The sequence below is a fragment of the Eurosta solidaginis genome, chromosome 1, assembly GCF_040869045.1.
Source record: "Eurosta solidaginis isolate ZX-2024a chromosome 1, ASM4086904v1, whole genome shotgun sequence".
NCBI lineage: Eukaryota > Metazoa > Arthropoda > Insecta > Diptera > Tephritidae > Eurosta > Eurosta solidaginis.
This window is the reverse complement of record NC_090319.1, coordinates 90,394,203-90,417,141: the sequence shown is the minus strand read 5'-3', so window position 1 is coordinate 90,417,141 and position 22,939 is coordinate 90,394,203. Positions and strand designations below refer to the sequence as shown.

At 34.5% G+C, this 22,939-nt stretch overlaps 1 protein-coding gene and 1 long non-coding RNA gene across 3 annotated transcripts in view; one reads left to right on the top strand and one right to left on the bottom strand.

Moving 5' to 3' along the window:
- The window catches only part of LOC137236462 (rho GTPase-activating protein 39-like), a 556,674-nt gene that overhangs the window by 482,244 nt on the left and 51,491 nt on the right, over positions 1 to 22,939 (top strand). Inside the window, exon 16 of one of the 2 annotated variants that reach the window (XR_010948426.1) lies at positions 20,652 to 21,038. The exons of the other annotated variant lie outside the window; for it this stretch is intronic. The gene's annotated coding sequence lies outside the window, so the exon portion shown is untranslated. Of the gene's footprint in view, positions 1 to 20,651; positions 21,039 to 22,939 lie in introns of those variants that run through there. 2 annotated transcript variants of the gene reach the window in all.
- On the bottom strand, positions 5,446 to 7,670 carry LOC137236470 (uncharacterized). Its single transcript, XR_010948438.1, has 3 exons — positions 7,593 to 7,670; positions 7,043 to 7,527; positions 5,446 to 6,984 (listed from the first exon to the last, which is right to left on the bottom strand). It is a non-coding gene; the product is annotated as an uncharacterized lncRNA (long non-coding RNA).

The following is a 22,939-nucleotide window of genomic DNA, read 5'->3' as shown; positions in this document are numbered from 1 at the left end:
TTTAGAAACAAAGTGTCAATTTTTGTTGCTACATGCATAGTATACAAATGTTTAGAGAAAAGTACATATGTAAAAAGGCAAAAGTGTCAAGTTGATTTGCTACATGCATAGTATACAAGTATTGAAAAAGATTACATACAGAAGCAAAGTGTCTACTTATACACAGAAATTAAATATTAGATATGTACGTATGTTCTAATCTACTCTACTGTACCGCTTTTTGTCTTTTCTGCTTGCTGGTGTATGTGTTGTTGGTATTTTTCCGCTTCTTGCCGATGTAGATGTTGCCGTCCAAGTGATGCCGTCGCCGACTGGTTTTTTCTTCTTACTTTTGTTATGTATAGCATGATTTTACCGCTACTAACGGTACTGCGTATTAAAACGTAGCGGGTGGTTGTGCTTATGTGTCAACGTTATGGTATGGTACAGCAGCTTCCAAAAACTTTTTACATATATGTATGTATGTACCACCACAATTCCACACGTAACTTTGGTTCAAGTTCAAATTAATTTTTAAATGTATGTATATACGAAGTTCTAAAAAGTATATTTTGCCATTTAGGATGTACCTTTTTCTTGTAGTTTATGAAATTTTATAAAAAATTTTTTTGTAGTATTTGAAATTTTATGATTTTTTTGTAGTTTTTGATATTTTAAATTTTTTTTGTAATTTTTTGAAATTTTTAAATTTTTTTGGAGTTTTTGAAATTTTTAAATTTTTTTTGTAGTTTTTGAAATTTTTAAATTTTTTTGTAGTTTTTGAAATTTTTAGATTTTTTTGTAGTTTTTGAAATTTACCTATTTTTTCGTTTGTAGTTTTTGAAATTTTGTAATTTTTTTTGAAATTTTTAATGTTTTTTTTTTTGAAATTTTGTAATTTTTGTAGTTAGATTTTGTAGTTTTAAATTATAGATTACTTCATGTAATTTTTTGAATTTGTTGCAATCAGCTTTGTGTAATTTATATCATTTTATGTAAAATTTTTTGTATGTATGTATTTCTTTTTACTACAACCACCACCGCATCACAACCACCACGCACTTAGTTTTTAGCAAATTTGTAAATGTCTTTTAATTTTGTGCTGCAGGGAATTATTCCAGGTCCCCGGAGCCACCATTTTTCTGCAGGCATGGTCACGGTCGCCATGTGGCGAGACCGATTCCGGCGTGGCCAAAATGGTCTCCATGTGTCTCAGACAGTATAGAATCGTGCAGATTGATATGCAGGTATGCACTCGTTTGCAATGCACGCACTGTATTTCACTACTGTTGAAATGTTTGATCACCGCAATTAAAATAAAACACTCGAACTTTTACAATAATGTTGGTTTTATTTGTGTCAGACAAATTTATAGGTGAGCCGCTATATTTCTTATAATTTTTTGCGTACACGATATTACTTAGCGAAAATTTAGATGACTGCCCGAGTTGAATGCGCGTAAAAATCTGGCGTCATTCACTTTGACATTATGTGAGGTAACCCTCACTGTGAATGTTCCATACGTATTGCTTGACCTTATGGTCACGCAACACTTATTGTAGGGTTACCTTACAGTTAGTTTTGTACTATTTGAATCTAAATTAGAAGTTGAATTTTTAATGGAAACATTTTCGAAGCCTGGAAAATCTGTTGACAAAGAAAATCTATTTTCCTGGTTTGTGACTTCTTCGGTCGAGGATGAAGCTAAACTTTCGTAGCTTGAGGCTGAATTATCGGAATCGGATTCTGAGTCTGATTTTTTTTGCACTTGCTTACCACTTCTTAGATACATATATGTAGTTATCAGAATAGCAAAATAATTCAGTTCAAACTATGAAATTAATGAAGTACTTATTTGAATGTCTGAATTCTTTGAAGCTGAAATGTTGAGGAAAAAGAAAAATAAATTTTGTATAAGAGAATGGATTTGCAGTAGAATAGTCACTAAAGAAGTATTTAACAATTTATTTGAAGAATTAACTAAAACTGTAGTAACCTTGTATAGAAAAATATTTGAGATGTAATTGAATTTAAACTTTGCACAAAAGTATATAGGTATTAATTGGTAACAATCTCAAAATTGTTGTAACTTGTTCAAAAGATACATTTATATTCACGCTTTGTTAAAAAAAGTCGTATATTTTCACGGACGCACCGCTTTATGTGTGTGTTGGCTTTTCACGAAACCACCGTTTATATAAAAAAATTTTTTATTGGTTTTTAACGGAACCGCCGCATGTATCAAAAAATTTTTTTTTTTTTTTGGTTCTTAACGGAACCACCGCATATATCAAAAAGAAATTTTATTGTTTTTTAACGGAACCACCGCATATATCAAAAAAAAATTTTATTGGTTTTTAACGGAACCACCGCATATATCAAAAAGAAGTTTCATTGGTTTTTAACGAAACCATCGCATATGTATGTATATCAAAAATTATCAATTTTATAGAGTACTAGCAGTCTGTACATCTAATTCACTCAGTATGATATTTTGCTGAAAAATGAATGTATTGACGAAATTCTACCTGGGGTAAGAGAAATCCTTAAATGGAAGATTTATGAGAGGTTAAGTTTAGAATTTAGACGCACGCACCGTTTATTAAAAAAAATCCAGGTGTTTTTTTTAATAGACGCACTGTTGTAACCATAGTCTAAAATATATTATGCGAACGCACCGCATTTAATGAAAATTTTAATATTTTGTACACATACATGTGTTTAGTAAAAGACGTGGGTAAAGGAATGTAATACATACATACATATTAAATACATATTTTCTGCTGCTGGTCTTTGCTGGTTCCTATTGGTGCTTGTGCCTTGAAAATATGCCACACGGTGGGTAGTCGCATGTACCAAAATCATCCCGAAAAAAGAATGTTTGCCGGAATAACTGTAGCATGAATTTGCGTTGAAGTTTGTAAAAATGTTATATTCAGCGTATTGATATTGATAAATTGCAAAGTGGTGTCGCGACTGACTACCACATAAAACTTATTGGCAGAGTTGGATTAATCCTTTGCTAGGCCAATCTAATTTTGGCTACATCTTCATAACCCCAAAAATTCGGTAATTCCACCATTTTATTTTTCGCACCGCGTGTGTCCTGTCACGGTCGCCAGGTACGCTCTACTTACGAGTATTCCGGTAATTTTCCAGACAGATTCCCAAATATCGCATCCAATAAGAAGAGTAAGTATATTTTTATGTTTCACAGTTGAAACTTCTTAGATTTATTGAGTTATTAATCTTTTTGGGTTTTATAGAAACGTTTTACAATTTTTAGTTTTCCTTAATGTGTTCGACTTACTTCTGTCGTGTCCAAATTATAATGATGTCGAGCCGAATAGCTCTGTTCCCGAGTTGTCCCAACACCCGTTGTTCGTTTCACCGTAGACAACGGGTGTTGCAGCAATTCGAGAAACAGGGTGACATTTTCATTATTTATTAAGGCTCCGTTACAAGTATAGCTTTCTATAACTTGTAGAAAATTTTTTATTTTATCTCGCTCTTCTTCATTTTCAGAAGTGTCTACTGTATTCACAGAAGAATTTAGAAGTTCCTCCGTCCTTCCGCTGGTGTTTGCCGATTCGGACAATGACGTTTCACACATCAGCTATAAATTTATAATTAAATGAAAAATTATAGTAATCCCTTTAAAACATTTGATATTACTTACTTCAAAGAATTGATCTTCCATTTTCCCTTTTTTTAATTTTGCTTTTTTCTATTAGTATCTTTAATTTTTGTGTACTTTTTTTTTCTTATTTTCAACAAAACACATGTTTTATATTAGTGCTGCCAGCTCTCATAAAGTTGGTCCAGATCGTTCCAATGAGATTGGAGCCAGAGCCAAAGCCAGAGCTCGATAACCTAATAAAACGGCCCTTCCAATGAATGCCAGTATTGCCAGCCCTCTACCGCTATGTCACTCTTTCCAATTTGCGTTGCCATATCGGTAGTGGTGCCATTACACAACAAAGGTGGCCTTTATAATATATGCCTCACTTGTAGGATTTGAGTATCCGACACCTGAGAATAATGAAAGCAACTGCTTTTCAGTTAGTGATGACCCGATCTGTCGGCTTTGCGATTCAGTTTTTAATTTTTGAAATAATGTACGCTCTGTGCTTGATATTACATACAGATAGACAAATTTTCCTTCCTCAGAACACTAAGCTCTGTTTTCAAAACATGTAGCGGTCTGGCTATTATAGCTTCCATTGCTCTTTGAAAAATTCTAGGTGAATTACGGAGAAAACGGGTTTTTCGATGTCATTTTCCTTGACGAAAACCTGATTCCAAATCAATGCTTGAAAAATATTTTGATTTACCTTAATTTGAAAAAATTTTGTTAGTATCCGGAATTGGATAACGATCAGAAATGGTATGTTCATTAATTTTTTTGTAATCGATAACCATTCTAAGTTTGGGTGAGCCATCATCATTTGATCCTTTTTTGGGTACAACTCAAATCTAGGTCTTATTATGTTTTCATTCAACATTTTATTAATTTCTTTATTAACGAATGAATTTACTGACAAAGGATATAGGTATTGCCTACTCCATATGGGTTCAATATTTTTGGTTCTTATTTCAGCCCTTACGTTGGTCATAAACGGAAAGCTTGTATTAATTCTTGAATGTATTTTAGCATTTTTTTTATTTGGGTTTTGAATTCCGAAAGGTTCTCATCTTGACTTTCAATCTTTAATGTTTCAAAATTTTCTTCACTATTTTTATTTTATACATATTTTTAAAAATTTGAAAATTCTTCATTGTCATTATCCCTATCGCTGAGCATTGCAGCTATATCTGAATCCTTTTCAGTTATTATAGAATAATTATCAAATGAATTTCCCATAAATTTTGTAATTTAGGATTCTTTTGTCCTAACGAAATAAAATATTTGTTTAATATAATGTTGGCGGTAAAATCATCGCTGGCTTTGTAGAAACTTTTTGTTTCACAATATTTTGCATATCCTTTTTAGGATTTATTTCATTTTTTGAATTTCTAAAAGGCCTTTGTACCTTATTCAAATTTTCATTTTCGAATTTATTTTTGATTTTGCCGGTATTTTCTACGGCTGGCGCCTTAGGATTTTCGCATCCCAAGGGGTTTAATATTTCACACTTTCTTACACATTTTTCATTCTTATTGCCGGTAATTACTTCGGCGGGCGCCTTAGAACTACTTTGTCCCAAGCAGTGTTGCCGCTGAAAAATTTCAAAAAGGGTCACAAAAAAGGGTCGCAACAGAAAAAAAGGGTGACCTTTTTTTTTTAGATAGAAACACATTTACATAAGTTTTTGCCAATTTATTTCATGCTTGAAGCAATTCACAGCCTTATGAAAAATACAGTACAGTTAAGGAACATTGTTTTATTAAACTTTAAGCAAACATATTTAGTTTTATGTCTATATTCTACAAGTTATAATATAACTGACTTAAAATTTACATGACATATATTTGGCAATCAAATTTTCCTCAGGTACCCAGGAATCAAAATCTTTACCGTCAACTAAATTTAGTGCTGAAATCATTGAATTACACGTATTAACTTGCAAACGGTTTGTTACCTTGTTCTTAAATAGTGAAAGTTTTGAGAATAATCGTTCTGCCGATGCACTGGTATGTGACAGCGTTAATATATTTGCAACAAAAAAAAAAAATACAAATTCTCAAATAAACTCTCATTTAAATTGTTTTTAATATTCCCTACGCTCTGCCAAAACATTTCTATTTCGGTTTGTGCAAAACATGTTTTGTATGCATTATCATTTACCTTGCATTCTAAAAGCTTATACTCCTCAACAACTGCTTCGGGATTTTCTGTTAAATGAGAATATTCATGTATGAAGTCCAAAACTGGTACACCCTCGCTTGATTTTATCACTAGTGGATCCAAAAAACTCAACACTTTAAGTCTTCTTTCGGAAATGCCTACTCTCTGCAGTATTTCGTAACACAATTTTTGATAATATTTTAAAATATTGCCCTTAACGCATTTAATTTCATTTTCCCAAAAATTTTCCTTTAGCATTCAGCTTTAAGCCCTATGTACATTTCACTTAAACTTTTAATGCGTTCAACATTTTCGTATTTAATTTTATCAACATCATATACTCCTTTTTTATAAAGTTTTTAAAAATTTTGCGCAACAACTCTTTCGTCGTCGAAACTAAAAATACAATTTTGGAAGACACGCTTTGAAAATTTAGATTCATATCATTCATCAGATTAAGGATATATGTTACAAAATTTAAATATGTCAAATTCACAGCGGAAAGGCCGTCTAGTATTGATGATATTTTTTTCAGATCGCTTTCCGCTCGACTCTCAAACTTTTCTAAAATAAAAAAAGTGCTGCAACACAGACCACTGCTCTACGATTCGGTTGGCCACTGATTCAAATGATAACCACCTCGTGTTACAAAGTCGTAGTAAATTGTGTTCTGGCACATCGAAAATACTTTTTAGTTGCTTAAAATTACGTTTTCTGTTTGCGCTATTAAAATAATTATATATATTCTTGCACAATTCTTCTACATCTTTCGGTACATGGACTAATGCTGCATTGTTCATCAAAGCAACCGTATGACACATACATCCAATATGAAATATATTCGGTATGTTATTTTTTAAAAGTGCTATTACACCACTTTTTATTCCAACCATTGTAGCTGCGTTGTCAGAAGTAAATGCAATAAAATTAGAAATTGGAATATCGTTTTCTTTCAAAGATGCAATTATGGAGTTGTATAACGTGATATTCTGACTATTTTCGGGCTCAACAAGGCGAAAGAAACGCTCAGTGGACTTACCCGTTTCCATATAGAATTGTCTTACCATCAAAACTAAACATTTGGTGGGTGATATGTCAGTAGTTTCGTCCACTATAAGACTAAACCGAGGTTGTCTCATTTGTTGAACTAGAATTTGATGACTTTCTTGCCCCAGAAATACTGCAACACCCCTAGATTTTGTTTTACCGCAAGTCACCTGCAAAAATCTATATTTTAGGTGATTTATTTTTAGCAAGTTTTGTTAAAAAACTCACCTTTGCAATTGCCGAATCTGTGTATATAGAAGCATTAAATTTTGCTATTTGGGACATTGAGTTAAAAGAGTGATTATGGGCAAGCATCCTCATGACAAGTTTTATTCCAGCGATGGCCACAGCTTTTGCCATTTTATTTTCTCTGCATAAACATGGTTCAATTTGCATTTTTTGGCTTCACATATATCGCTCATTTTTTGTGTGTGTTTTATAGTTTTTTCGTGACGTAGCAAGTCGCTTTTTTGATTCAGAAGCATCTGATTGCATACCACACAAAGCGGCCGCTTTGTGTCTTCATCCATCTTAATCCACTTAAACGTGTATTCCCATTCCTTTACAAATTTTCGAGGATTTGTTTTTCGTTTCTTCGAAGACGTACATGGTTCCACATTTGAATCAGAGAAATAATCTGCACTGCTGTCTGAATTGGTATCACGTCCAACGAAGAATCCGAATCTTGCGAACGTTTCCTTTTTATAATATACCTGCAAAATAATTATTAGTGAAAAGATAACATTTATTTCTTTACATTGTTTAGTTAAATACTTACTTATCCATTGTGTGCAAACATAAAATACATAGTCATAAAAATTTCTTTACACTGACGCCGCTTTCTATATTTACATATACATACATATGTCGGAATTGTCAAATGTTACAGCGTTGCCAGCAGTTAGACTGCTATCAGGCATGACATTTGGAAATCGGTAATGGTTGCCGATGTAAGAGTAAAATAGGAACAAGAAGATTTCTTTAGTTTTTAAGAAAAAACTAAAAAATATGTATTTCATTACAGTTTTGAAATTGGAAAAGGGTCAAAAGTGCCCCGAATTTTGAAAAAGGGTCAAATATAGTACATTTTTAAAAAAGTAGGGTCCGGGTTCCTGGCTCAAATAAAGGGCCAGATTGACCCTTTAGGGTCATCAACGGCAACACTGCCGGCAATTCTGGTTATATGGCTCAGAACCAATCGATTTTAATAGAATCGCCTTTCTTGTGTTGTCTTCAGTGCAATTGATTTCACTGAAGTGTATTTCCAGCTTTTCATTCCAGATTTTCTACGTTTCTGTATTGGGGTTGAATTCTGGAACATTCGACGCTTTGAGTACAAAGCCTGCTCCATTTGTGGATGCAGCACCGTTTTCTGTCATTGCTCCTTATTATCGAGGCAAAACAAATTTTTGTAACTGTAAATACAAGTTCCGTTTTCTATTTTTTTTTCTTCGTCGCCAATTGTGATGACTTCACGACTTTGATCTTGAGTTAGCAATGCAATGTATTTTATTTTCTTCATAAGTATGTATACATAGATGGTAGTGAGTATGACAGTGTTACGCAAGAAACAATATTATGCGTTCTTGTGGTAATGTAATAAAACAAAATGATGGCAGGGTTGCCAAAATACATTAATACTTATCACTTATTTACTAAACTCACTCAACAATTCACACATTCCTACTTATTGTAGGACTAGCAATAATATTGCACCAAACCCTAATATACTTGCATCGCAATGCAATTCCGTTTCGTTGTTCATATCATAAATTGCTAAAGTTGGTGCTTCTAATAATTTTTGTTTTAAGGTTTCTAAACATTTTAGATCATGATCCGAACTTAAATTTCCTATCTTTTTTGGTTAAGTCATAAAGTGGTTTTGCTACAATAGAGAATTTTTTTTTTGAAACGCCGAAAATAGGAACATAGTCCGAGGAAACTTTGAACTGATTGTAGCTTTGAGGGGACTGCACAATTTTTTATCGCTACTAAACCTTTTTCATCTGCACTCATTCCTTCTTTCGTGACAGTGTAACCTAAATATTTAATAGTTTACTGTAAAAACTCACTCTCTCTTCTTACCTTGCAAAAATCGTTGGATCATGTGGTGCACTGGACTACTTACCATTATACTCCACTGTAATGCAGCAATGGACCAACTCATGTTTCTACACGAACATATTGTAAGCCGATCATTGCTCGCTTTTAAAGATTGTAGTCACTACACGATGTTTATTGGACTGTGGGTACTCCATGGATTACTCTGATGTAATGCTGAGCTGGAGTATATGGTCCGGTCCTAGGACATCGCAATGTTAATTGGACCATATTTTTTGTATGAATTGTGGTTAATTTTGGAGCACTCATACATGTATGCATGGAGTACTCGCGATTTTTGCAGGGTAGTTCCAAATTGTTTTCTACTAATTTTTTAAAAACTTCACGTAAAATATCAAAATGCTCACTTAAAGTTTCTGTCGCAATCATTATATCATCTAGATATATTATAACTTTTTGTTCTCTAATCATGTCTGAAAATATTTTGTTAACAAATCTTTGGAATGCAGACGGTGCATTCCTAAGTCCAAACGGCATTCTCAAAAATTCGAATTGTCCAAGGGGAGTGACAAATGATGTATATTTTATGGAATCTGTATGCATAAAAACGTGAAAACCCCATTCTTTAAGTCTAATATCGTGAAAAGTTTTTTTTTCTAATCTATCAAGTAAGTCGGCGATTAGCGGAATCTGGTAATCATCTTTCGCTGCGAAAATGTACGCACATTCTCAAATCACCCGTTTTTTTCAATCGGCGAAGCGTATTCAGAATCACTTGGTATAATGTAATTCTTCCTAAGATACTCGTCTAACAAAATTCGTAACTTATTTTTCTCGGTATATGATAACCGCCTAGGTGGACAACAGAATGGCTTAACTTTTTCCACAATTAATTTCATTTCAAACTTCAATTTTGGTTCGACACAATTACTAGAGCTCAAATAAAACTTATCGAATAAATCATTTAGAAAGCGCATATCTGCTTGCTTAATATCATCGCCCATTTTCAGGTCAGAATCATTAACGTTTTCTAGTGTACAGAGAATTAAATCGGAGTTATGGTTACCTTGTTCATTTAAAAAACTATATGTTTCGCCGGCCTTGGATATGTGCGAATTTTCATCAAATATTTCAATTTTACTTTTTTCCCCACAATCTGATGTAATATTTTCAATTTCATTTTCTTCTTCGTCTTTGTATAAACTTTTGCTTTCTTTTCTTTCAGACGCCATATCATGATTCAAAATTTTCGTTTTGTTTTCATCTTCTCTAACTAATTTATACTTACACATATCTAAAAAATTTCTTCCCAGAATAGCATTATAAGACATAGTTTTATCGTCAACGACAATGAATTGAAAGTGAAACATTTTATTATCCAATTTAATATTACATAAAGTTTTACCCAATGTGACAATTGGTGTATTATTAATACCAAAATAAAAAGAATTTTCCAAATTTTCGATTTTCATATTATGTGGCAAGCACGTCCTTTTTACTGGACTGACTGGACTTTCTGTGTCTATAATGCATTCTAGAGAGATATATGTAAATATATTTACTACCTGTGTAAAAATTAAAATAAAAAAATCTTACGTAATCATTTCTTGGTGCAACTTTCCGTTCCGGACACTGTAAAACACGGTGTGATGTACTGCCACAAACATAGCACGCACCCGGCTCACGTTTCGGTTTCGTACACTGGTTGGCATAATGTCCCTTTGAATTGCAATTGTAGCACTTGTCTTCCGTTTTTATTTGTCTTGGTGACTTCAGCTGTATTTTGTTGAACGTCTTTAAAATGTCTGCTACTGAATTGAAACATTGAAGGTATGCCTGCACTTTCAGCTGTTCGTCTGGTATCCTATCAATGATGCATTCCAACATTTCAGCGTCGTCGATTTGCAGTGGCATAGCAAGTATTTTTTTGTCGGTCAGATAATCTGCAAACATTTCTCCTGCCTTCCACTTTCGGCTCTCAAAGTTTTTACGCATTACCAATTTGTTTTCATTTGCTTTGAACGTTATGAGCAGTTTTGAATGACTATTACTGCATGGCATGCAGTCACGCAGCTGCTCTACCTTTCATCTTATTCGTAAATAGCACTAACTTGATTTTTTCGTCGATATCATAAGTTTGGGTGATCGTTTGAAATTGACTTACCCACAACTCGCAGTTGCTAGTATCATCGAAATCGGTCAGCATGCTCTTTACCATATCAATTGGTGGATTTACAGATCGAGGTGCACTGGAATGGGGTGACGTAATCTGCGAGTTATTATCTTTGAGCTCCATCTGTGCTGTTTTCCTCAACAACTCGTTCTCTCTACATAGTAGCTCCTTTTCACGTTGTAGCACCGCTATTTCGCGTTGAAGCAGTGTGATATGTCGTATATTTTCTGGCTCGCCTTCCGGTACCATCTGAAGCGCATCTTCGTCGTCCACGCTTTCGTCGTCGTTTTCTTTCTGCAACAGATCTGGAGAGTTACTGAATATACCCCCAGGACATTCGCAACGTTCATTCGGTGGGACCCTATTCAGGCGACAGATAACCGAAGCTTTGGTACCACTTGTTGGTAAACCAAGTTGCCGCAACCACTCACGTAACTGTGTACCATTATAATCATTCACTGACAACATTGTTTCATTCAGTTTTTTTAATATCTTATGTTTCTTACTTTTTACTTTTCACGCACTTTTCGTTCTTACTTTTTTGCACACTTTTATTTCGTACCTTTAATAGTATTTCACATTAATTTATGAATATTCTTGGAAAAATAAAAAAATTCGGGTATTTTTTTTCCACAAACGCGGCGCGCAACCCCACTTCTGAGGTGTAGGACTAGCCGAAATATAAAAATGAAACGAAGTGTCTTAGTTGGCAGTCAAATACATTCTGATTCATTTATTTTCAAATTCGGTTTTTAGTTCCGTGCGTCGTAAAGATGATACTTCTCTCTATGTATTTTATGCAACATTTTTACATACTAGGCGAGTATGAACTTGCGCACATAGAAACGGCACACGCCAAATTGGCTTATGCAATAACCCATGACGCCAATATATGTATTTACAAAGTACAGCTGACCACAAATACAGTACACGCCGGTATGGCAGAACCTTACTTTACAGTATGCGCTGCCATATAACGAACACTGCTATACTAGTACGATAGTATTTTAAACAAAACTTTTATTATTTGCACAAGTCTTAAAATAGGTGATCACAAGCAAGCGCGTGCCTGCAATATATTTTATTCCATTTTTTCAATCTACCGGTAACTGACATTCCATTGGAATATCAGCATTGCCACCTCTGTACCGATACAGCACTCTTTTAAATGGTGTTGCCGTATAGGTTGTGGTGCCATTACATATGAACAATCATATTTAAAGTAATATTTACATATATGTAAACCTTTATTGGTTGAGGACTTCGCTTTTCCAAATAATGGTTTACAGTAGTCGTTATGTATATCTGTATGATAAATGTTGGCTATTACGTTTTTAAAATGTTCCCATTTCAAAAACAGCAACAGACTATTTGATGAGTATAATATCTCGAAGTCAATATTAATCTGGCAAAACAAAAAATAGTCGTGATAACGCTGATTTGTATCTATATCATTATTAATTATTTTTTATTAATATATATATATTCCAAAATTTAAATTCCAAGATAACCACATTGATGTATTTAATATATGGTGAATTGGAGCTGTTGGAGGTTTTTTCAAAAATTCTATCACTTTGTCTCCTTTTCCTCTCTTTTTACACCCGGAATTTGAGATATTTGATTCATCGCTGAAAGGATTAGTTTCATTACCATTTGGTGGTTCGGATCCAATGGTGAATTTATCATAAAAGTCGACCGATAATTGGCTTCCTTCCACCACTCTGTCTTCGGTTTCCTCGATATCTTTGAAAAATCGAAAACATTGAGCTGCACCACTTGGTAACCACGTTCTCCCGGCGATCTTATAATAGATGTATTACCTGGAATCTTTCTGCAAATAGATTGACAGATTATTCCAGTGTTGGATCGTGAACTGCCAACTCGGAACGATTCGTCGAGCATATCTTCTATAGAATTGCTGTTTGATACAATTGTAGAAGGAATATCTACAGGAATTGTTGGAGTATGAGCAATCGTGGGCGACGTGGATGTGGTTGCCATGGTACGAGATGATGAGGATAGCCCCTGAAAAATTTCGGCGTATTTGTTGGTAATCCAATTGGGTTGATGCTATATGGGCATCCGTATACGTCGTGTACCATTGGCTGTTTAATATGGTACTTACTAAATTCCTCATTGAACAATTGCCTATTAAATAAAAAAAATAATTAATATATATATATTTCGTATAAATAATTTATATTACCTAATTCTTTCTTTTGGTTCAGTAGTTGTTTTTGGACAAAAGTCATCGATTGTGCAGATACCTCTTCGCTTCGTATTCTGTCTCCACCAAAGAGAGATATCAAAATCTCTAATGTCGTATTGATATCCAGTAGAAACTAATTCGTCCAAATCACTAGAAGGACAGAAAGAAGAGAAATATTTTCCGAATTCTCTAGAAGTATCGATGCCTTGCGAATTTTCCCATCTACATCCAATTTGAATTTTTTCATCGTTTCCTGATGATCTGATTTCCTCTTCCTTTTCTTTTCCTTGTTCAGAGTCACTTCCACCATTTGAGTGGTTGGAAGAGCTTGAATTTGATCTTCGTCTCTCGATGCCTTGCGAATTTTCCCATCTACATCCAATTTCACTTTTTTCATCGTTTCCTGATGATCTGATTTCCTCTTCCTTTTCTTTTCCTTGTTCAGAGTCACTTCCACCATTTGAGTGGTTGGAAGAGCTTGAATTTGATCTTCGTCTCTTTTGGAAATCTGATCTGGTATCGCTTCGTCTTCGGTTTCGGTCAAAACTGGCGACACATCGTCTATAACCACTGGTTCGCGATTCATTGTCACTTGTTTCTTGAACATTATTATCTGGTTAATAAGTATAACATAAAAATAAATTTCAAATTCTACCTTTTATATAAAATTTTCTTGTTAAAAAAATACAAGTTGTGCACACGGCACTTATACAAATTTTCATGTTTAAAAATACACGTTGTGCACACAGCACTATGCGTGGTAAAAATAATAAAACATTTTGACGACGACGACGATGACGACAGGTGCGCCGGCAAAGGCAGTCGGCAGAGGCAGCGCAGCAATTTTCTCAGATCATGACTTAGCAATTCCGGAGCTCTTGCGTAAGACAGCTTGAACGAAGCTAATAAAAATTCATATCTTCCTAGTTCTTTTAATTCATTTCGACGCATGTGGAAGGTCTTTTTCCATTTTTCGCATATGTCATCCCAGTTCGCGCTGTCTCTATTTAGGGAAGTTTTTAAAGCTAGTCCAATTGTTTTATCGAACTTCACTGGATCATCACTCTAACTCAAAGGCTCGTAGCAGGCTGTAAGCATAAATCCAATTTTCGTCTTTTACAAGCCTTATTTTTGTACTTGGCAAACGATTTTCCTCTATCATTGTTATTCGATTTTTTATAAGATTTCTATGAGAAAAATTGCAATTTTAGTGGGTTATGTATATGAATTTTGGTATATAATAATTTAAGCTGTCATTAGCTCTTTTTACTGTGGCTCGCATATGCATATACACTTAAAATTTATATACAAAATAAGGGCGGATAGCAAAGTGTTTTCGATTTTCCATAGAAAATTTTAAGTGATATACACATACGCGTCAAAAGAAACAGGGTCTGTATCGGGTGTTACGATTCTTTTGGAATCCATTCTTCACTAAATTTTTGAATATGAAACTGCCAAACTAAATATATAAATGTAAGGCGTAAGACACGATACGGGCCTAGGGCTATTATTAAAATCTTTTATATCCAAACTACCTTCCTATCATTCTCTTTGGGGAACATAGAACAAATTTCATGGAATAAATTGCCAAAATTATGTGGCGTAAGTACAAGCGCTTATTATTTCCTCTATTGTGATGTCAATTTGGTGTTCAAAACCAGTTTTGTTATGTTTCTAAGTCCGTCCAAGGTAAAATTAGTTTTGAACATAGTACTTGGCACAATTAGCTTGCCGACTGCATTAAATTTAGCTGCAGATACTTGCAGATAGGGGGTTAGATAGAGGGTTTGATACACCCTTGTTGCTGTACAACAAGAAAAATGGCCTCACTGCGCAGGTATTTTTTAGCGTTACACAGTGTAATATCTATTCTAATATAACCGATTAGTTACACAAATTATTATAATTTTTCATAAAACCAATTAAAAATTTACCTTAGATAAAGACAGACTAAGTTATTGCACTTCTTGCTGTACAAAAAGAATAATAGCCTCACTGCGCAGGTATTTTTTAGTGTTAGACAGTCTAATATCTATGTTTTTTAGGAGAACCCATTAATTTCACTAATTATTATAATTTTTCATTTATTAAACAGTTTTACGAAGATATAGGCAATAAAATATTTTTGGGCGCCTAAAACTTGAAAATCGACCTATGTGCAGCGTTTCATCGTCAATTTCAAACTATTTCAGAATGATAAACACATTTTAATTATCTATATAAATTCTACCTTTTCTGTTGTCCAAGCGAAAAGCTTCTCCCGAAACAAACCCCGCAATCCTAAGGGTGGTACTGCCTCTTTCAGGTCTTTGATTTTTAAATATTTCAAACTTTCAAAAATGACTTCCGCACGTGTGAAATAACAAAAAGTGAAATGACACAATCCTAGCTTATACTTTCGGCCAATTCAACAACTGGCAGAAGTTTTTCCAATAAGCGTACAATTTCAAACGCGACGTAACAAATATAACTGAATCGAACGACAGATTTGCGTAAAACGCTTTCCCAGCACTTATCTGGCAAAGTCAAAGCTCTTGCCAAATCATTCTATGCAATGCCGGCCTAAAGCTGGTTAATAAAAATAGTGCAACAAGTCTCTCTATGTGCACTTCAAATTGCTGTACTCTCAAAAGTAAATGAAAAGTGTAGTTTTTATTTATGAAGTGAGTATTGCTCTAGGAAAATGTGACAGAAAAGTTTTCTTGACCCTTGAGCGGTTTTTATATGAAATATTTCTCCCTCAAGTCAGCAAACGGAGCATTGCATGACGTTGCTCCTGTCCTGCTATTGTTGTAAACACTCTGCTTATATGCCCTTACTAAATTTTTAAATTTTGCCGAGAGCATCTCCACCGTCGTTGGTTGGCTCTGTTATAAGATACAAACGTAACAAGAATAAATTATTAATAAAATTAGTAAACATCGTGGGCTAACTCACCAATACACCCTGGCTTTCCAAATCCATCAGCACATTCTCCATAGCAAATGTTTTCCTCCTATTATTGTCAAACTCTTCCTTCTTCATAAGGTATGCATTTAGAAAAGCCCTTGTCTCCTCTCTGGACAAAATTCTGCTATCATTAAATTTTTTAGAGTTTATATAGTTAATTTTTGATAAATTTTATAAATTGTATCTTTGTTATAGATACATTATATTAAAGTTTTCCATTTTATCCTTTCTGGTTGTAGAAATTGCCTTTAAATATGGCTGAAAATTGTTTATGTTTATATCATTTAGTGACAGTTCTACTTGTCAAAACAGCTAGTGCTGCCAAATGAACATCGAAAAAGCAACTAAAAGCTGCTCACAAATTGAAGCGAAGTTTTTAAATAGTATCTAGCAGCGCATTATCTTGCGTTTCTAATTGCTTGCACGTAGTATGAAGAACATCCTTTGCGGTGGTAGCAATGGGAGTGCCCCCAAATCCCAAAAAAAAAAAAAATCCCCAAACACAGAATCCCTAGGTAAAAAAAAAATCCCAAATTCATAATCCCCAAATTTAAAATCCCCAACACAAAATCCCCGCAATTGTTTTGGGGCTAAATCCCCAAACCGCTTTTGAGGAAATATCAAAAAACCTTGAACACAAAATCACAAAAATGTATTTATAATTTGTAAAAACAAAAAAAATATTCCGGTGCAGATAAACATGCAATAAAATGGGAAACGGTCAAAATTCCGGAATCAAAATTCTTGGACAAAATTCCGGAAACATGGTATGGCGTAGCCGGTGTTGGATCGGCTAAGGGTTATTTTTTGGATCGGCCTTTTCCAGAATATTGACTTCCATAATATTGATTTCCGGTGTTTCGACTTCCGGAATTATGAATGCAGAATTTCCAAAAAAGCAGAATTTTGACACCAACCCCAATAAAATGCAATGAATTTTGAATTTTTTTATTAAGTAAATACTGTATTAATTGTATTTATAAGTTATTGCGTTGCACTGTATTTTCTTTAATGTGCCCATTAAATATTTGTGATATCATCAATATTGAAGTGCTAATTTGGAAATAGAATAAACATAACTATCCTTTTTCTGTGTGAAAAACATTAAAATTAGGTTTAAAATCACGGCGATTTTAAACCAAATTTTAATGTTTTTCACACAGAAAATGGGGTTTTCGTGTTGGGGATCTTGATTTTGGGGATTTTGATTATGGGATTTTGATTTTGGGGATTTAGATTTTGGGGATAAAGGGGGTAACCCGGTAGCAATAGGCAACGTCTCCCGAGAACCGGCATGAGTTTCAAGAAAATCTCGAAGTGCATTGACCAATGGAAGCTCGTCGGCGACTAAAGATAACTCCCATTGCTTGCGTATTTCGTATGCTAATTTTGGTACCGTGAAATGAACGAGCCAGTCATCCCTAAACTCAACTGAGTGTGTTGATATTTTCGCGGAATCTTTAGATGCCCATTCGATCGCTGATAAGGACTTGATGCGGCTATCCGCAATAACTCTGATCACTTTATATCTAGCAATCAGTAAGTCCCATGCGTCAGCGTAGTTGCTGGCACTTACCGCTAAACTGCTAACCAAATGTAATGTTTCGCCTTTTAAACAATTTCTAAGGTAGTGGATGCTTTAATCAACATCCATTGGTTCTGGTTTTTTAGGTGGCTTTGGGGCTAAAGGACGATGTGGTGGTACAGAGTGGTTTATAAAATTGTTAGGGTTATTGCAATAATTATATCCTGGATTTGGAGTAGGTTAAGGATTTCCTTGTATCTGTGGAAGATAGGTTAGTTCTGGATAAAAATAAGTACGATTATTAGGATTTCGAGGGGGAACTTTGTGGTATATTGGGTTAGCGTTGGGAAAGTTTTTCACTATTCCATGGGCATAATTTGTTCTGAAGTACTGATTCTCTAGTTTGAGACAAAGTTGTAAAGCTTAGAGACTATCCACAGGTTCCCTCATTCCCATTAATTTGGATAGATCTCGATTCAAACCGCGAATGAAGGTATCTAGAGCTTTGTTTCTATATGTTTGCGTCATAATGCAAATTTTGTTATGGCTCATATACATACAAGTTTTATTCAAAATCAGCGAAAGATGAGAATAAACCTGTTGGTTAAATTCTTGCGTTGTTAGTCGTCCTTGCAGGAGTGAGTTCATTTGGTACTCCAATGTACCTAGGTCTCCTTTGTCGGCATAATAAAATAGAAGGCATTGCAAATAGCATTCCAATTTAATGGCATATTGTAAGACTACAATGCGGCGTCTGATTGTCCTGTAATTTTGTTCCTAATTACGTTAGTATCCCAAAATATTTTGGGGTACCGCATATGGGTTCATAAAAATGAATAATACATTCTACGCTCTTTTCCCATGAGCTGAACGCGCTTGGTTCGCCAGAGAATTCTCGGATACTTCTAACCACGTCGGGAATCTTGTCCAATTCCCCAATGTTATTTGCGTTTGTAATGGTAATAGTTTAATCATCTTCTATTGTCGGATTTTCTCTATGTCCTATTTTGGCTTCTTTTAGCCTATTAACAAGTTCTACGAATTGTACGATGTCCCTAGGTATTTCTTAACTTGGTGCTGGCTGACCACTTGCCAAGACCGCGTTAACCGGGCCACAACGATACGTTGGGCGCCACTTAATCTTTGTTAAATTGCAAAGATCACAAAAATTATTTTTTTAGTACTCTATGAGCACGTCGTATCTTTATTGAATTCAATTTTGAACTGATTTACAATGAATGTGCTATTCTAAATCTAAGCTCTTACCAACGGAATGCTATCATATGAATCCAACGCGTGCATCACCTTATTCTCACGATTTGAGTGATATGACACCGAAAAGGCTGTTTCCCATGCTTACGGAATTTGTGCATTATGATATCCACAAGCGTCAGACATAACTCCAGCAGAAATATATTGCGCGTGTGAAAGTCATTCTTGACTTCTGTATTGTGAACTTGCACTACCAAGCAACAGGTACGTGACTTTAAGTGTTGTATGCGTGTGTTTGGGCTTTATGCTACGCTGTGTTTGTTTAATGTGATTTGTCTCCATGACGTGATGTCGTTGTATGATTTGATTTGTGATTATTCTGTGATGTCGTTGTACGATGTGATTTGATATTTAATGATGAATTATATTCCTTTTCTTCGTTATCCACATAAAATTCCATTCTGGAACAAATGCAAGAGCTTATAAATATTTCAAGTTCATCCCGTAAATTTCACAATTTTTTTTAACTCGTTTGTAGACATAATGATAGAATATGTCTCCAAACGTTTTTGGCAAAAAGGAAAAACAACGATGAATCTATGATTCGAATGGATTTTACAACATTAGCATTCGATTTATCTCACCTTTGACGTTTGTACACCCATAGACTATAGATGGTGCCCTAGACTCCCTTTTAAATTTTATTTTAAATCCTTTTTATACAGTCGGTCGGTACATTTTTGTGTGGCTGACAATTAATTGGTGCTGTTTGGGCTTTATTTCAAACTTTGTCTTTATCCCACTATATTGTTAGCAAATTTGTTTAATATAAGATAAGTTTTTGTACTTTTAGAGACTGACAAATGTCAATTTCATCGGCCGGTCGGACGTATGTTTGAATTAGACAAAGAGTCAAACTATTTAGGCATCACACTTTTTGCGGGCTGATGAATAACTTTCATCGAAACACCTTTTAATAAGTTTTGATGTGCAGTCATTAAAATGGAATGAAAAATTATGTTTCTTGTGATATGACCAGGTCCCTTCATTTATGCTTGTTTTTCTTCCTTGAACGTTCATCGTGCGTTTCCGCACTAAACTTTGTGCGGCTTTCCTGGTTGAAGCTGTAACATTAGCACTTTGATGTTCTATGGTTTTTAAATGGCGGAGCACATCGTATTTTTCTCCATTGGCAAAGAAAAAACAGACAAACATTTCAAACACTGCACTTCACTGAACTTTTTTTTTTAAGAACTGAACTGCCTGCTCGGACTTTTCGAGTGTTTCGGGATATCAGCCGCAGAGCTGTGCATGCTAGCTTTGGTACTACGCTCGTCGAATTGGGGTGGTTCTAAAAAAAATCATGCACTTGACTTAAATCCACTAAAACCGGACGACAGCAAAATAAACCTACCTCCACTACAAACCCAATATTACCCAAACTGATTGAACGGACGAACCAACAAAGAAGGGCGAAACCACTACAACTTACCCGAGAAGCCATACATCTGCTTCTCTACTCTTCCCTACCCAACCGACAAGAAATACTTACGCTATTACCGAGCCCAACCTATATACCACAGACCTAAGGCTCCATCATCTCACATCATCAAACCAATTAGCAATTCATTTCTCAAATGTGTATACAACATGCTGCCTCACAATTCTACATATTTTTTTTTTCTTAATCTTTTCTCAAAAGGAAATTCTGACGCATAAATCTTAAAATTTTAAACACCCTAATACCTCAATTGCCTTTGTAAACCAACGAAATTTCGTACACTATATTATCGTGTGTTAATGGAGATCAGTGTTGCCAGAAAAAAAATTCTTTGGGGCGAGAATCCTGAAAAAAAGGGCTAGAAAAAGCAAAATTTCTTCAAGAAAATCGAAAACCCGTTGCAAAAAGAGCTAAAAGTATATGTATATTTTTCAATGTAAGTTTTCACATTTATTTCAAATCAAACATAAACAATTTGGTTGTAAGGTATCGTGCGAGGGAAACGGTCAAAATTCTAAAATTAAAATTCATACATAATAATATAACATAAACAAAACATAACCTCAAAAAATAATTCCAAAATTCTAACATGTTTATCGGAAAAACAAAAAACAACATTATTAACAAAAAAAATCAAATAGATACTACATTAATGTCATGCTTGTCATTTACTGTTTTGTACTACCATAATGATTTAGTATACTATGGACTTGATTTCCTCGAAAGCGGTGCCGCTATATAGCGGCCGTTACATAGCGGTAGAGTACGTTGTCAAAAATATTGCAATGTAAAAGTAATTATGTGGAAACTAAGAAGACGGTGAAGTTCACCGTAACGTAATATAGCGGCCGGGCATAGAACAACCCTGCCGTCATGACGGTAGAAACTCGTTTATCACCGTTTTTTCCCACCGCTCTTGTCAAAGCGGTGATTATTTTGTCAAATTATTTATAAAATGAACAACATTTTTGAATTGAAATTTTTTTCTTGTGAGTTTATTAAAAGAAAAATTATAAAGAAACTAAAAAAACGTGCAAAAATGTAAAATTAACTTTTACAACGTAACAGTTCGTAGTTTCCAACAAACCGTTGCCGCTAGAAGCTGTGAGTATACAGGCCGTTCTTTAGCGGTCGTAACATACCGGTACCGCTTTGGAGGAAACCAAGCCCTAAGCAATGTGTTACTGCAATTTCATTAATAAATACGTGCTAAATATTTTTGTGAAATAATTGCTTTATGATGAAAAATATAACTGTGGTAAAGTCCAATAAAGGAAAAGACATGTTAAACGTCGACGGCTACTTCTTCTATTTGGAAGGAAAAAATAAGAAAACATTTAACTTGACTTGTTCTGAACGAATTAAAAACAAATGTACCGTGCGTATTGTCACACAATTTGATGGCTGTGAACATGTTATACAAAAAAAAAAAAAAGAAAAAACATTCTCATGATCCATGTGCGCATAAAAATCGATTGCAGAAACAAATTATCTGGTTAAAAATATGGCTCGCTCGAGTTTTCTGCAGCCTAGCCAAATAATTCAGCGTGCGGTATCTATGACAGAAAAACATATTAGATATTATCTGCCATCAAGAAATGCCCTTAAGTTAAAAATTAGAAGACAACGGAATAGTTTGAAATGTTTTAAAGAGCCAACTTGTGTTGAAGAAATAGACATTTCTTTATCACTTTATGTTTTGGAAGGTCAACTATTTATTTCAAGTGAGAAAGTTATTGATGGCGAATGCATTCTTATATTTTGAACAAAATCTTCACTGCAGTTGTTAAATGAGAGCGACTGCTGGATTATGGACGGTACATTTGACGTTGTTCCAACGATGATGAGGCAGCTATTTTCCATACACGGAAGAGTATAAGGAGAAATTGTTCCGCTGGTATTTTGTCTTATGACCAAAAAATCAAATTCAATGTATATTTCTTTTTTTGTTGAGTTGGAGAACGTCGCATTGAACTATGGTATCCAACTGAATCCGACGCGTATAATTAGTGATTTTGAAATGGCTATTATTTCTGCAGCAAGGGAGTGTTTCCCATTTGCACGGCAGAGTGGTTGCCTCTTCCACTTTGGGAAAAATATTTGGCGAAAAGTTCAAAAAGAAGGGTCAATTTATTGCATAACCGCAACTTCCTGCTTTTAAGATGAAATGATCATTAAATATTTTCAGACTAAGCCGCAAATATGGCAACAGCGAGCAGTTTTCAATCCAAGTACGAATGCTTAAAAGCTTAGCACTGGTTCCTCATAACGAAATCTCAAAGTATTACACAAGTTTGCGTGATTCATTTGACGACAGCGATTTGCAAAAACTTTCAAAATGGTTTGAAAAAAATGATGTGTTTGGTAAAAAGTCACAGCCTAAATATTTAACACAATTTTGGACCCCACATCTAAAGTTTTTCCAAGAACGCAAAACAGTGTGGAAGCTTGGAATCGCCGCCTTAAAGTCATATTTGGAAAAAGTCGTA